Below are 15,421 nucleotides of genomic sequence, written 5' to 3' on the forward strand. Positions count from 1 at the left end.
GGGGGGGGGGGGGGGGAGAAAGTAGCTTAGAGTACAATGGGTGAGCGGAGGAGGGGATGAAGGTGATAGGTTAGGGGGGGGAGGGTGGAGTGGATAGGTGGAAAAGGAGATAGGCAGGTAGAACAAGTCAAGGGGACAGTGCTGATCTGGAATTTTGGAACTGGAGTGAGGTGGGGGAAGGGGAAATGAGGAAACTGTTGAAGTCCACATTGATGCCCTGGGGTTGAAGTGTTCCGAGGCGGAAGATGAGGCGTTCTTCCTCCAGGGTCTGGTGGTGAGGGTGCGGCGGTGAAGGAGGCCCAGGACCTCCATGTCCTCGGCAGAGCGGGAGGGGGAGTTGAAATGTTGGGCCACAGGGCGGTGTGGTTGATTGGTGTGGATGTCCCGGAGATCTTCCCTAAAGCGCTCTGCTAGGAGGCGCCCAGTCTCCCCAATGTAGAGGAGACTGCATCGGGAGCAACGGATACAATAAGGATAGACTTGTATCCAATGGAGGCTGGAAGGGTAAGTGACAACTTGACAAAAACATCAAAGATCCTCACGGATCTTAGAGGGTTGGATGTGAAATGGATGTATTCTCTTGTGGGAGAATCTAGAAAAAAAGGTTAGCGTTCATAATCAAAAGATTACCTTCCTGAAACAGAGATGAGAATTTTTTTTTCTTCTCAGTGAATGCAGACATTTTGGAACAATCTTCCATGAAAGTCAATAGGAGCAGAGTCTTTGAATATTTTTAAGGCAGAAGTAGATATATTCTTGATCAGCAATGGGGGTGAAAGATTACTCCACATTCTCACCTACCCTAATAATCTGATAAGCCATGATCTTATTGACTGATGGAACATTCTGGGGCAGAATGACCAACTCTGCTCCTAAACTGCATACTTATGTGGAAATTCAAATCTTGATGAAATAAAATTTCAGAACTAAATTATCTAATTTGCACATAGTCATAAAAATAGAATCTACAACATTTTTCACCCAAGTAGGAATTCCTAATCTTCTTCTCTGTAAGTCTACAGCAAAATAATGGGGTGATATTCAAAATGGAATTGGTGAGAAGGCACAGGCCCAACATGTACCCTTTCAGGTGAAATGTAGGAGCAACAAATCCAGAGAACTCTGGATGTCTAGGAATATTCAGGACTGATAAGAAGGAAAAGAGAGACATTTAATAGGTAAAATGGAAGGCCCTAGTGGAGTATAGAAAATGAATGGAGAACTTAAGTAAGCAATTAAGAAAACAAAGATTTGGGCATAAATCTGGAGAGAACCCAAGATCTTCTTTAAGTATTAAAGATGAAGAAGACAACCAGGTAAAAAGTAGGACCTATTAGGGACCAAGGGGACGATCTGTACATGGAGTCAGAGGATAATGGTAGGGTGCTAAATGAATAGGGGGTTAAATAAGGTCGCACATGAGAAACTGATAAAGAAGATAAAAGAACATAGGATCCAGAGTAACTTGGCAAGTTGGAGCCAAAATTGGTTTTGTGGAAGGAGGCAGACAGTGGTGGTGGAAGGCTGTTTTTGCGACTGGAGCCCAGTGTCCAGTGATATAACACAGGGATCAGTGCTGGTCTCTGTTATTCATGACATATATAAACAATACAGAAGAAAATGTAGGAGGAGTGATAAGTAAGGTTGCAAGCTGCACAAGAATTGGCCAGGAGATTGATAGTGAGAAGGAAGATCTTTGGGAAGATATAGACAGATTGGTCATTAAGGCAGATCCATGGCAGATGGAATTTAGCCCTCCTAAGTGTGAGGTGTTGTTTTGGAAGAAGGAACAAGACAACGGAGTACTCGATGAAAGGAGGACACCAGAAGCTCAGAAGATCAGAGGTATCTTGGGGTGCTTATCCAAAGATCCCTGAAGGTTACCAGGCAAGTTGAAAGTTAATAGGGTAGTTGAGAGGCATACTGGACACTTGCCTTTATTAACTAGGAAAAAGTGAGGACTGCAGATGCTGGAAATCAGAGTCGAGAGTGTGGTGCTGGAAAAGTACACCAGGTCAGCCAACATCTGAGGAGGAGGAGAATCGATGTTTCAGGCAAGAGCCCTTCATCAGCACCACATTCTCAACACTTGCCTTTATCAGTCCAAGCATAGATATAAGAGCAGAGAGCAATCCAAACTTTTAGTTAGGTCATAGCTGCAGTAGTGTATACAGCTCTGTTCACTGCACTATAGGGAGGATGTGATTGCACTGGAGTGGGTGCAGAGGAGATTCACCAGCAGTTTGCTTGGGATAGTGCAGTTTAGCTGTGAAGAAAGGCTGGATAAGCTTGTGTTGTTTTGTTTGGAGCAGAGAAGGCTGAAAAGAGACCTGAATAGATGTATAAAGATTGTGAGGGGCATGACAGAATGGATAGGAAGCAGCTATTCCCCTGAAGTGAAGGGTCAATAACAAGTGTGCGTAATTTTAAGGTAAGAGGCAGGAGATTTAGAGGGGATTCAAACATTTATTTTCACCCAGAGTTTCGTGAGAATTTGGAAGGCACTGGCTTAAAGGTTAGGTGAGGCAGGAAACTTCACGACCTTCAAAAAACACTTAGATGAGCACTTGAAATAGTATAATGTTCAAGATTATGGGCCAAGTGCTACAAACTGGGAACTAGTGTAGATTTAAAGTAGCTTTGTCAGTTCAGACTTGATTGGCTGAAGGGCCGCTTCTGTATGGTATGATTCTAAGAACACAAGACCAAAGACAACAGAACCAACAACAAAGTACTGTGAAAAACAAAGGATTGCCTATTAATAGTTTCACCATATCTAACCTGTCCTTTCGTTCATCAATTTCCTACATTGGCAGCTTTTATTTTAGCTTCTTAAAAGCGTGACAATTCTCATTTCAATTCTCCTCCATACCCTGATTAGCAAGCTTAGCCCTTGAGATGAAACATGCCTGTTGTGTACAGAAATCTGACTGGAATATCTGCCCTTTACATGCAGAAATTTCCCCCAATTACCTTCTCTTATTTTAAGATTTGCACAGGAAAGTCAAAGCAATAGACAAACAGAACAAATGCTATAAATTCACAAATGTTTCATAGTAGTTTCTATGTCAGTATCCTAGCAACTGGAAAACAAGCAGGAAGAAACTATAATGTGGGAGGGCAAGCTGGCACTGGGAGGGCAGGAAAACAGAATTAATTGTATTTAAATTCCTATGAATTCAATATCCCTCTCCAAATCACAGGTGTTTTCTCTGATGATGATTACACATGTTGTTGCTATATAAATACTGCCTTATATTCACATCCTCTGGTAACCAAATAAAATTCACTACAATTATTTTTCACATAAACATCTTTTCCCATTTATGTGCCAGATAGAATTTTCACTTGCAGCTTCAATTGCAAAGTTCACATTCTTTAGTGGCATCAAGAATCCTCATACTCATTAGTTTATCATCATAAAAGGCACATGGTAAGTCAGGAAGAGGGCAGGTGAGGATTTAATTTCTCACGTTGGGCGATCACTTCAATAATTTGCAATTGTTTGCAAATCAGAGAAATAATGAACCAATCATTCCAATCTGAGACGTGAAGAAGAGGCAGGTAGGGATCAAATGCAACAAGTCAGCACTGAGGCTAAAATAATGACTGTGGTTGCCAGGAGAATTCATTAACCAGCTAAATGAGCTAATATGCCACTTGATGAGCCACAAGTTTCTCATAATGGAGCACTGCGACCAAAATTTCTCCTGTTGACTTTCACATGTTCACTTGCAGCTTTTATATGAAACATTTTTTCAAACAGTCTATCAATTTTCTGGATGCACATCGCTAATGTTTCCATCATAATCATCATCATCATCACTTCTCCTCTTCTTTCCCTGCCTAGGGCTCAAAACTTACTTCTCTGGTTACCTGGCTGAAAGTTTCTCCCCACAAAATAGAAAAATTATGCAAATACAACTGAGTTTCCTGATCTTCTTAGGGCTGTACCACAATATGCTACTTGATTTGGTTGACAAAACCTGGTTAAAATAAAAGACTATGTTGTTTTATAATTTTAATCTTGAAATTCCCAAGATTTGGAAATCTTTCAGTATAACACCAGTAGGAGATAGACAGAACCTAAACAAAAAATTTAATTTTGCCCTCAGATTCCCAGTACATCTCCAAGGTTCCTAGTTACCTGCTCAGAGACACAATTCTTATCTTCCCTTTACGAAGCACGTGTCAGTTCAGCAAAAGAGCCAAATAATTCCTTATGTCAGTTCTTTCCTCTCTTTGAATTCACTTAGGTCGATGAAGGCTCAATGGCCAAACGGGCTGAAAACACACAAGTGGGATCTTAACCTTGAAAGTGGCCTGGATGCTCAAAAAATATTTGCTTTAAAAATGATTAGCCATTTTTCTCACAGGGCTAAGGGAAAAACCCAGATAAGGTTGGGGGATGCCTTAACAGCCTCTCCATTTGTATTTGGAGGTCGTAGTTCATAGAGGCACAAAATAAATGGAAAGGCTCATGTGGTGCAGCAGTGGAGTCCCTACCTCTGAACCAGGATTCAAGTCACACCTGTTCCAGAGATGTATAATAACTTTTCTGAACATGTTAATTAGAAAGTATCTACAAAGTGAACAGACAGTACAGTGGTGCCAAAGTAATGTTACACTAGCCTGCCTCTTTCAATTCAGTTATCTTTGAATAATGTCACAAACCCTGTCATGAGCAAATATAAACACTATGATGACAAATCACATTTGGGTGAAATTTGGTCGACTAGATTTCAGCAAAGAAGTATATGCCTCACTATACATCTTTCACCTTCTGATCGGGGACACTGGATTTGTGTGAGTTTCAATATTCCCAGAGCATTCATCCAGTTTGCTTCCTTCTTAAAACAATGCTTGCACGATGAAGGGACCATGATTGCTATGGTTATGACTTGCAGCCATTGGCATTATTCTATTTGTGTTCTCACCAGTTCTATTTTGTCAGATTGAAAAACTTTCCTTTTGATTTACGTTATAGCAGTGTTATTAAGTGTTATTATGAACATTATTAATAGTTACACATGCACCACCAATGCAATCCTGCATTTAAAACAAGCTTGTGACCTGGTGTAAGGTTGACATTCTCTTGCATTGTGCTCTCTGTGCCATGGAGAAAATGACAAATGTGTTTTCCACCCATAATTTTTATCATTGGTTCACTACGTATGGTATTGTACATGCTGCTGCTCAAAATGAAGGTTGCTGCCAATACCTCAAAGTAAAGAAACCTACAGAACCTGCTTGGTCTAGTATGGCAGAGAGAAAAAAAACATTTTCTGTTCCAACTAGAAGAGTTTCTTGGAGTTAATAAGATATAATTTATTGCAATGGCAGCAATGATTAAAAGTTTACATTGATTGTTGGACATTGTTCGAGAGACTTTGAGGAGGTCTTACTCTTTAGAGATGTTGAACTGTGATGAGACATGGACTTGTGGGCATTAGAATAGATGCACTTAAGGCACTCATCTCACCTCCAGGTCAACTGCCCTTTAAATTGCAAACCATCAGTAGTTGAACATATATCACAATTTCTTAATTGTCACTTCCTCAAAATGCTGGAATCCACCTTACAGCAACATTAAAAGAACGATTTTCACTATTGGAGCTGACACAAGTGAAGAATATGGGGCAGCACGGTGGCTCAGTCGTTAGCACTGCTGCCTCACAGCGCCAGGGACCCAGGTTTGATTCCAGCCTCAGGTGAAAGTCTATGTGGAGTTTGCACATTCTCCTTGTGTCTGCGTGGGATTCCTCCGGGTGCTCTGGTTTCCTCCCACAATCCAAAGATGTGCAGGTCAGGTGAATTGGTCATGCTAAATTGTCCATAGTGTTAGATGCATTAGTCAGGGGTAAATATAGGGTAGGGGAATGGATCTGGGAGGGTTGGTAAGGGCCTGTATCCATGCTGTAGGGGATCTAATCATCCAGTCTAATTGGAATCTAATCAATTCAGCCTGGCCCTACCTTCAAAAGCAACCAGCAATTTGAGTAAATGAACGATCCCCCAAGGATAACCACATACCAAATTTTTTTAAAAATTGATTCTCGACTGGCTACAGTGACTTATGAAGGGATAGAAGTCCAGTAACGCATCCTGTCTTTATACTTGGATAGCACTTGCAGTCAGGATCTGCTTCCATTCTGATTTCTTCCCCAAAATTAAATAGACTACAGACACTCTCTGCCCAGATCACATATGAAGATTGGTTGTTTGGTAAACTAACAGAGGATAGCACCCAAGAACCATTTTCCAACATGAGTCAGGACTGAAGAAATGGGGATAAAATTCAAAGTGGAGAGAGGAATAGGAGGAAGCAACATACTTACCAATTAATAAGCACTTTCTTACAAATAATGAACGTAAAGATACTTGCTAATGACAGTTTCCTCTTATAAAGATTAAACTGCAGCACTGTATGCTTCTCCACTTACAGTATGTTGGCATGGAAACAAGAATCTCTATCAACATGAAAGGCATTGAGGGATCTGTTAGCCCCTACTTCCCTGCAATGCAGCCCTTCAGGTTCCATAAACACAATCTAAGTATTCTTGACAATACTCTCTAATCAAACATATACCTTTCCTTAAAATGAATGAATATTCATGACATAATTTTCATCCAATAATTTAAAATATTACATTTTTCTTACTACCTACATGCTTAAACATAGTTTAACTGCATAGAGTGAGAAAATAACCACATACATGAGGAAACAATTACATGAAGAAACATATACAACATTGTCAATCGCATCTGAATTTCTCATCACATGATGCTACCTCTCTCTCTCTCTCTCTCTCCCCTCCATGCTATGAATGCTTGCATCAATTCCCTCCACATTATATAAACTTCATTTCAAGTCCCACTGATCCTAGGCACTCTCGGTAATTTTAATAACATATTAATTCACGAAGAAACCTTTGTCAGTAACATCCATTAGATTTTATAGTGTATTTAAAGATTGTAAAACAATCCTGAAATGCAGCATCACAAAGATGACTTTACAGCAGCAACAAAACCATCAGATGATGCTACAGCACTGGAACATGAGTCCAGGCTGGATTTCATTCTTACACCTAGGAAAAGAAGATCAATTTACAGTCATTTCAAATCCGCATGCTGGTCTCCTTCAATTTTAGTGGTTTCAAGGTAAACTCTTCGTTATGCAATTTCTGATCAGATAAAAGACGACTTACTATTCTGCAGCAGTTTTTTATCCCCCCTTTTAGTCCAGAATGCAGGGTGTCACTGATGGGCAGCAAATACTGATCAGTAGCTCCCCCTGGCTGTGGAGCCTAGAGCAGATCTGCTATCCTCATTGAAAACACATGCAGATACAGCATTGCTACTCCTTAGAATTGCTACCACATTTCATTAGTAAAGAATTTTAAAGATAAATACAATTTATTCAGAGAAGGGTATAACGATAATAGTGGGGGTGGAGGGGGGGGTGGAGAATTGGTTAATTCAGTTAGCTGGATTGCTGGTCTGCAATTCAGAGTCATGCCAACACTGTGGGTTCAATTTTAGTGCTGGCTGACGTTATCATTAAGTACTGTCCTTCTCGACTTCTCCCCTCACCTGATGTCTGGTGACTCTCAAGTTAAACCGTCACCAAAAGTCTTTCTAATGAGAGAGAGAGAGCAGCCCTGTGTTCTTCTAGAAATGTAGAAGCTTTACTATTTATTTACTCAATGATAGCTTCCTGCACTCAATATCATCTTTTGTTTTGGTGGCCATAGACCAAGAGATAACAGTGTTATCATTTATATAACCTAGGTATACAGGGGCCAGTTGTAAAACTATGCTCATCATTGTGATGAAGATAAGAAAACCCAATGGAAACCGTATATCAAACCTGAGTCCATCAAGTGTGCACGGCTATGTGTTATAGTGCATGGCTTTAAGTATCAGGAAGATCTACCTAAATATAAGAATTCATAAGATCACAAAATAGGTATGACTTTGGGAACCTCTCTTATCTCATCCAGCTGGAATAAAGAAAACAATCCTTTCCACCATCACATCATCTGTCTTTTAATTTAGTCTGTTTTTTTTTGTTCTTATCACCACACCGTAAATTGATCCATATATTAATATGATTTCTAAGCTCAATTTCTATTTCATCAGGTTTAGCCCATGTTTGCTTGTTTTATTTACTCTAGATTGTTATGAATCATCTTCTTGACTTAGCCATGTCATGTAAAATTTGTCCTTTACAAGACCACAGGATGGTCTCAGAAGATGAAGGTAATTCATCCAGTCTTAGTTCAATCAATCATTAAAAAAAAATCCAATTACCTCTCAAATAATTCCAACGTTTTTGATTTCAATAATCAAAGCAGTGGCCCTTTACGTATGGCTTTATATTCACAGAATGCGGGCATTCCTCGCAAGGCTTTTTATTTATTTATTGTCCATTCCTAATCACCCTGGAGAAACCCATGCTGTGTTTCCTTCTTGAATAGTTGTTCTGTATCAAGGAGATAAACCCACAGTCATGTCAGAAAGAAATTTCCAAGATTGCCTCGTAATGATGAAGGAACAGACATATTTTTCCAATTCAAGATGAGATGCAACTTGAAATAAATATGGAAGTAATGGTTTTCTGTGCATTTATCCTTTTAGATTAGATTCCCTAAATGTGGAAACAGGCCATTTGGCCCAACATGTCCACACTGACCCTCTGAAGAGTAGCCCACCCAAACCCATTTCCCTCTGACTAATGCGCCTAACACTGTGGGCAATTTAGCACCGCCAATTCACCTGACCTGCACACCTTTGGGCTATGAGAGAAAACCGGGGCACCCAGAGGAAACTCACGCAGACTGGGGGAGAACGTGCCAAATCCACACAGACAGTTGCCTGAGGCTGGAATTGAACCCGTGTTCCTGGCATCATGAGGCAGCAGTGCTAACCACTGAGCCACCATGCCACCATAACATAGGTTGGCATAGGTTGCCGATTTGAAAGGTGCTTTTGAAAATCTTTGGGAACCTATTGCAGCTCATCTTGTAAAGGGTGCGTGTTGCAACTGTGGTACACTGGTAGAGAAGGCAGTGCATCTTTAGGGTGATGGGTGGAATGTCAATTTAGCAACCTTTATACTGAATGATGCTGAACACATGTTTGGACGAATACTGGTGTATTCCATCAAACTTACAAATGTAAAGAAAGGCATTTATTGTCCATCCCAGAGGACAGTTCAGAGCTAACCACATTGCTGGGAATTTGGAGTCACATGTAATCCAGACCATGCAAGAATGGCAGTTTCCTTCCCTAAAGGACACTAGTGAACCAGATGGGTTTTTTTTCTGAATGTTAACAATGTTTTTGTGGTCACCATTAGATGTTTAATTTTCAGATTTTAACAGACTTTAAATTCCACCATTTGCCAGAGCAGGATTCAAACCCAAACCTGTGTTTCTGGATTAACAATCCAGCAATAATACCACTAGGTCACAGCCTCCCCTTTGATGTTATGATCTATCACAGTAGTATGTTCAGACATTACAATGGCAGATTAAGTTTGTCTTTTTTCTGGACAGGACATAGCTTTTCAATTTCCCACTTTGATAGATGCAAGCATGTAGTAAATTTGTGAGGTAGCTTGGCTGGATATGCAGCTATTTCTGGAACACAGATCTTCAGCACGACAGCTGGATGATGTCAGGCCCCAAACCTTTGTTGCACAGAGTGCATACGGTCCTTTCTTGACTTCACATGGAGTAAATCAAATTGATTGAAGACTGCTGGGTGGGCACCTCTGGAGATAGCTATGATGAATTACCTACTCAGCACCTTTGACTAAAGATGGATGCATTCAGCTGAACCTTTGCCTTTACACTAATGTGCTGGCCTTCACCATTTCTGCACTAATTAAAGTAGGATCGCTCCCTTGGTTGGATGACAATGTCAGATTGAGGAACATGCTGGGCAATAGGGTTATGATTCTGGTAAAATAAGAATTTGTTATTGCTGTTGACCCACAGAAATTGTGTATGATGAGTTTCAAGTTGTTCGTCAATGTGGAAGAAGAATGTTTTCTTCATTCATTTCAATTTATCTTTTACTAGTTCTTACTTAGAGTCACAGAATCATAGAGTCATACAGTACAGAAACAGATCCTTAAGTCCAACCAGTCCATGCCCAACATAATCCCAAACTAAACTAGTCCCACCAGCTTACTCCCAGCCCATAGTTCTCCAAACCTTTCCTATTCACGTCTTTAAACATTGTAATTGTTCTGACATCCACCACTCTCTCAGGAAGTTCATTCCACCCACAAACCACCACTGTGTAAAACATTTGCCTCATGTCTTTTTAAAATCTTTCTCCTCTCACCTTAAAAATGTGCCCCCTAGTCTTGAAATCCCCATCCTAGGGAAACAAAACACCTACCATTAACTCTACCTATAACCCTCATTATTTTCTAAACTTCTCTAAGGTCACCTCTCAACCTCCTACACTCCAGTGAAAAAGTCCCAGCCTATCTTTAGAACTCAAACCTTTCATACCCGGCAACATCCTGATAAAGCTTTTCTGCACTCTCGCTAGCTTAATAATATCCTTCCTCTAACTGAGTGACAAAAACTAGACACAATACTCCAGAAGAGGCCTCACTAATGTCCTGTACAACCTCAACATGACTTCCTAACTCCTATACTCAAAGGACTGAGCAATTAAGGCAAGCATACTAAATGCCTTTTTAATCACCCTGTCTATATATGATACAAACTTTAAAGAATTATGTACCTGAACCCCTAGGTCTCTCTGTTCTGCAAAATTACCCAGCCTGTCTTTGCCTTGCCTTTTTGCACTTTCAGAATTTAGACCTCAGTACTTATCCTTATCTTACCTTTCAATACAAATACACATTTGCTCGAAGGTAGAAAACACAGGGTGGTAGCGGAGGGTTGCTTTTCAGACAGGAGGGCTGTGACCAACAGCGTGCCACAAGGATCGGTGCTGGGTCCACTGCCTTTGTTATTTATATAAGTGATTTGGTTGTGAACATAGGAGGTATGGTTAGTAAATTCACAGATGACACTAAAATGGGAGGTGTAGTGGATAGCAAAACGGGATCTTAATCAGATGGGCCAAAGACTTGCAGATGGAGTTTAATTTAGATAAATTGAGATGCTACATTTTGGAAAGGCAAATCAGAGCAGGACTTGTACCTCTAATAGCAAGGTCGTGGGGAGTGTTGCTGAACAGAGAAACCTTGGAGTGCCGATTCATAGTTTCTTGAAAGTGGAGTTGCAGGTGGATAGGATTGTGGAGAAAGCTTATGGTATGCTTGTCTTTATTGGTCAGTGCATTGAGTGTTGGAGTTAGGAGGTCTTGCTGCAGCTGTACAGAACTTTGGCTCAGCCACTTTTGGAGTATTGCATGCAATTCTAGTCTCCCTCTTATTGGAAGGATGTTGTGAAACTTGAAAGGGTTCAGAAAAGATTTATGAAAAATGTTGCCAGGGTTGGAGGGTTGAGCTATAGGGAGAGGCTGAATTGACTGAGGCTATTTTCCCTGGAGCGTCGGAGGCTGAGGGGTGACCTTATAGACGATTATAAAATCATGAGGGGCACAGATAGAGTAAATGGACAAGGTATTTTTCCCCAGAGGGCATAAATTTAAGATGTGAGGGGAAAGATATAAAAAGGGACCTAAGGGGCAACTTTTTCACGCAGAGAGTGGAGCATGTATGGAATGAAATGCCAGAAGTAGTGCTGGAGGCTGTTACAATTACAACATTTCAAAGGCATTTGGATAGGTATATGAATAGGTAGGGTCTCAAGAGATATGGGCCAAATGCTGACAAATGGGACTAAATTTATATAGAATATCTAGTTGGCATGGACAAGTTGGACCGAAGGGTCAGTTTCCATGTTGTATATCTCTATGACTCCATCAGCCATCTTGTCGTTCTTGCCAGCATGATCAGCCAAAGAAGCAGATGTTGTTATACAGGGCCATGCTACCAACAGCATAAACAAGATGCTTACGCAGCAAACACACTGCATGTGCTGCAACTAATGGCAAAAGGAACAGTTGTCAATCACAGGTCAAGAGCATCATCCACCCCAACTTGAGTCTTCCAGCGAGTGAGAAGGTCGCAGGCTTAATCTCGTGGTCCAAACTTGCATGCTGAGCCAAGGCACCAGGTCTACAGCTCCGCCTAGATGCTTAACAGCAGGGGCAGTGACAGCAGGCAGGTTTGGTCCCAGTGCAAGACCCTGTGGCGTGGCGGCAGCTGCATTGGCGAAGTCAGCCCAGCATAAACTCAACATGGCAGCAAGTAACGACTCCTTCTTCCAGCGATGACAGCAGCAGCATGGCGAAGCGCAGTTGCAGCAGTATCATTGATTTAGTAGCAGGAATTCAAGGCATCGGGGTGGAGGACTCAGATCCAGGCCTTTGGCTGAGCTAGAAGCAAGACCTGTTCCTAAGGCTACCTAAATTTATTGAGATAAGACTGTAAGATAAACTTCATTGTTTTGTTTTTATTGCTTTATATTCTGTGTTTTAGTTTACTTTGTGTTTTAAGGTAGCGCCAGAGAGTAGAAATACTAAATAACATCTCTCATTGTATATGTAATAAATACATGTGACAAGTAATCAAATCAAAATTGATATCAATCCAGGGGCTTGGATATAGTCATTGAGTAACTTAGGTCTATAACAGTGAGGGCATCTAATTCACAACTATCTAGAAAATAGGCCACAGTCAATGCTGCAGGTCTGAGGCAACAGTCTGGCAATTAGTATTAAGGAAGTCGGGGCATTGCAAAGAGATTAGTCAAGTTTCTGAACACTCATTAGTTGGGGCTGTCTTTCCAAGTCAATCAACAGTATCAACCACTCTCAATTGAAGAACTCTGATTCACAAAGTCAAAGGGTTTATCAGAGTCCAGAATTGTGAATGGGGACTGGGAAGACTGAAGGCAGCATACTGTGATGCAAATGGGATAATCATTGTATACAAGGCAAATTCAACATACAAGGCTGGGAGATGATAGAACAGGAGGGAAAGGGATACTGAGGAAGAGGGATTTCATTGATGGTCACCATCAATGGCTTTGATGGGGAACAGTTCACAGCTATGTTTGGCATTCCTAAGGGCGCATGCCTGGGACTCAGGGAGTAAGTGGGGAGATGGACACTTAGAAATGCATGGGTTCAGTATTTCCATCTTTTCCCTTTGAAGGAGTGGGTTCTAATTTTATGCAATGGAAGACTTTTCAAGGGGAAATGATGTTAAACAAATATTGACATGTATGGGCGAAAAGCCTCCATTACCACATAATTTTGTATGTGGACCTCACACATTCACTGACAATGCTGACGAAAACTCCTGACCACAGGCAATCTTGACCCATTCATTCAACATTACAAAATATTCTTAGTAATGGGTGTGAAGCATAAATAGCATCAGGCAAGCAGTGAAATCCACTTCAGTTGCAAAATCACCCTTCAGGGTCCCCTAGAAATGCGCAAGGTGCAGGAGCTGCTCATTTCACACCTGGATAATAAAATGTTTACATCATTATCCTATAAGTCATACTGCTTTTCGTGGGTAATGTAGGAATTGGGTAAGGGAGAGAAGTTCTTTCATCACACATAGAATTTCCCACAGTATATGTTCCAGATGACTTGAGCTGCAAATATCTGAATCAGGTCAATATTATACAAACGTCCATTGTCCACCTTATGTGAGGCCTCCAAGTCTCAGTGCTTTGAGGACACTGTTTCACTGTAATTTATGTGTGCTGCCACTGCTGCATGATCACATTACTGAGGAGCTGCTATGTTTCTAATATTTCCAAGAGGCTCATTGGAACCATCCCCAATGTATTCAGGTACAGAGTTGGTGTGATCACTGCAGTTAGACCATCTATCTTAATGGATAAGAAACAATGTTCCTGGAAGACTAAGACCAACATTAACCTACACCAGTTGTGGAACAGCCTCATGATACGGCGAAGATGCAGGAGAACTGTAGATGCTCATTCTCCATGAAATGACATGGTGAGAGAAGGGGTATGGTACCATATCCTATTTAGTGGTAACTGTCAGATCATCTTGTCATGATGTCCAGCATAAGACTACTTCTTCCTCTGGGGCCAATGAGGGCATAAGATGTCTTCTCTACATTAGGTTTTCATACAGGTCATGGCTAGAGATTCATTGTCATACTACGTAGACAGAAGATGGCATTAATTCTTTTGGATTCTTTGCACCAATAACTGGACGGTGACCTGAGACTTTGTGATGGACAACACAGATACACAAGAGCTGCAGCATCATACTGAGTAAAAACATGAGGTCATTCATCAGAAGGAAGGCACACTCAGCATCCTGCAGTGCAGTAGCATTGGTTAAAGCGAAACAGGCAGGAGGTTCAGGTGACATCAGTGCCAATCTCTAATCTTCATTTCATTTCCCTGTGTGCCTCCAATAAATCTGCCTTCTATTCCTGTCTTTTTGAACGCCATTAAAATTATTAATGGGTACCTCTCTTGCTTAGTTTTAGCAAGTGCCTAGCCTTGGCAATCTGTCAAGTGCCAATGACCTGGAGCATTTTTTCTTTTGTTAGCTGTGGAAATGTGGCAATGATGTACTCATCAATATATGCTGCCAATTGTACTCTAGCTACAGTATCCACAGAGGTGTCATTATCTGGATGGTGATGGGTGTAAGAAGCAGCCTTACTGTCCTTCCCCTGGAGGGATTTATGGCTTCTTCCTCAAAAGTGGAGGAGGAGGAAGACATCTCTGGAGGGGCTGTTCTTTTCATGGAGGTGATCATACAACTGCTGCTGGTGGCTGCAGATGACAAGGGAAAGAATGCTTAACAACCACCTGATGAAGGAGCAACATTCCGAAAGCTAGTGCTTTCAAATAAACCTGTTGGACTATAACCAGGTGTTGTGTGATTTTTAACCATGCAAAATGTGGTAGAGTACTGGGCATGTTGAGTACTGGTAATGGAAGAGCAGTGCAGTACTTGATAATGAATCTTACTTGGTTGCCTGGATATGGTGGTTTCAGTATCACCACATGAGTAGTCACAGTGCTGTCCTGCTAAGAACATTACAGTGCAGTGCAAGCCCTTCGGCCCTGCAGGTAAAGATTCTCCCCCAGTATGGCACGAGTAGACAAATGTCAAGGACCCTACAACCTGTCTTAGTTCTGTTGTGGAATCTGACAAAGGTAGGGACTAAATGAGATGAAAATGGCTGACACAACTTTTAGTGCTGGTGCTGGTGAGAAAAGATGGTGAGGTTTTCCAAACAACTGAGTAGGAAGTACAGATGGGATTCATGATTAGAAGTTGGGATTGGCTTCATAGAATTGTAGAATCCCTACATTCAGCCCATCAAATCCACACCAACCCTCCCAAGTGCATTGTA

At 41.2% G+C, this 15,421-nt stretch overlaps 1 protein-coding gene across 1 annotated transcript in view; it reads right to left on the reverse strand.

The window, feature by feature from the left end:
- The window catches only part of lrrc7 (leucine rich repeat containing 7), a 607,301-nt gene extending 600,075 nt beyond the window's left edge, over nt 1-7,226 (reverse strand). The window contains exon 1 of the mRNA XM_043699350.1: nt 7,209-7,226. The gene's annotated coding sequence lies outside the window, so the exon portion shown is untranslated. The remainder of the gene's footprint in view (nt 1-7,208) is intronic.
- Between the last annotated feature and the right edge of the window lie 8,195 nt (nt 7,227-15,421).

The sequence above is a fragment of the Chiloscyllium plagiosum genome, chromosome 11 (assembly GCF_004010195.1).
Source record: "Chiloscyllium plagiosum isolate BGI_BamShark_2017 chromosome 11, ASM401019v2, whole genome shotgun sequence".
NCBI lineage: Eukaryota > Metazoa > Chordata > Chondrichthyes > Orectolobiformes > Hemiscylliidae > Chiloscyllium > Chiloscyllium plagiosum.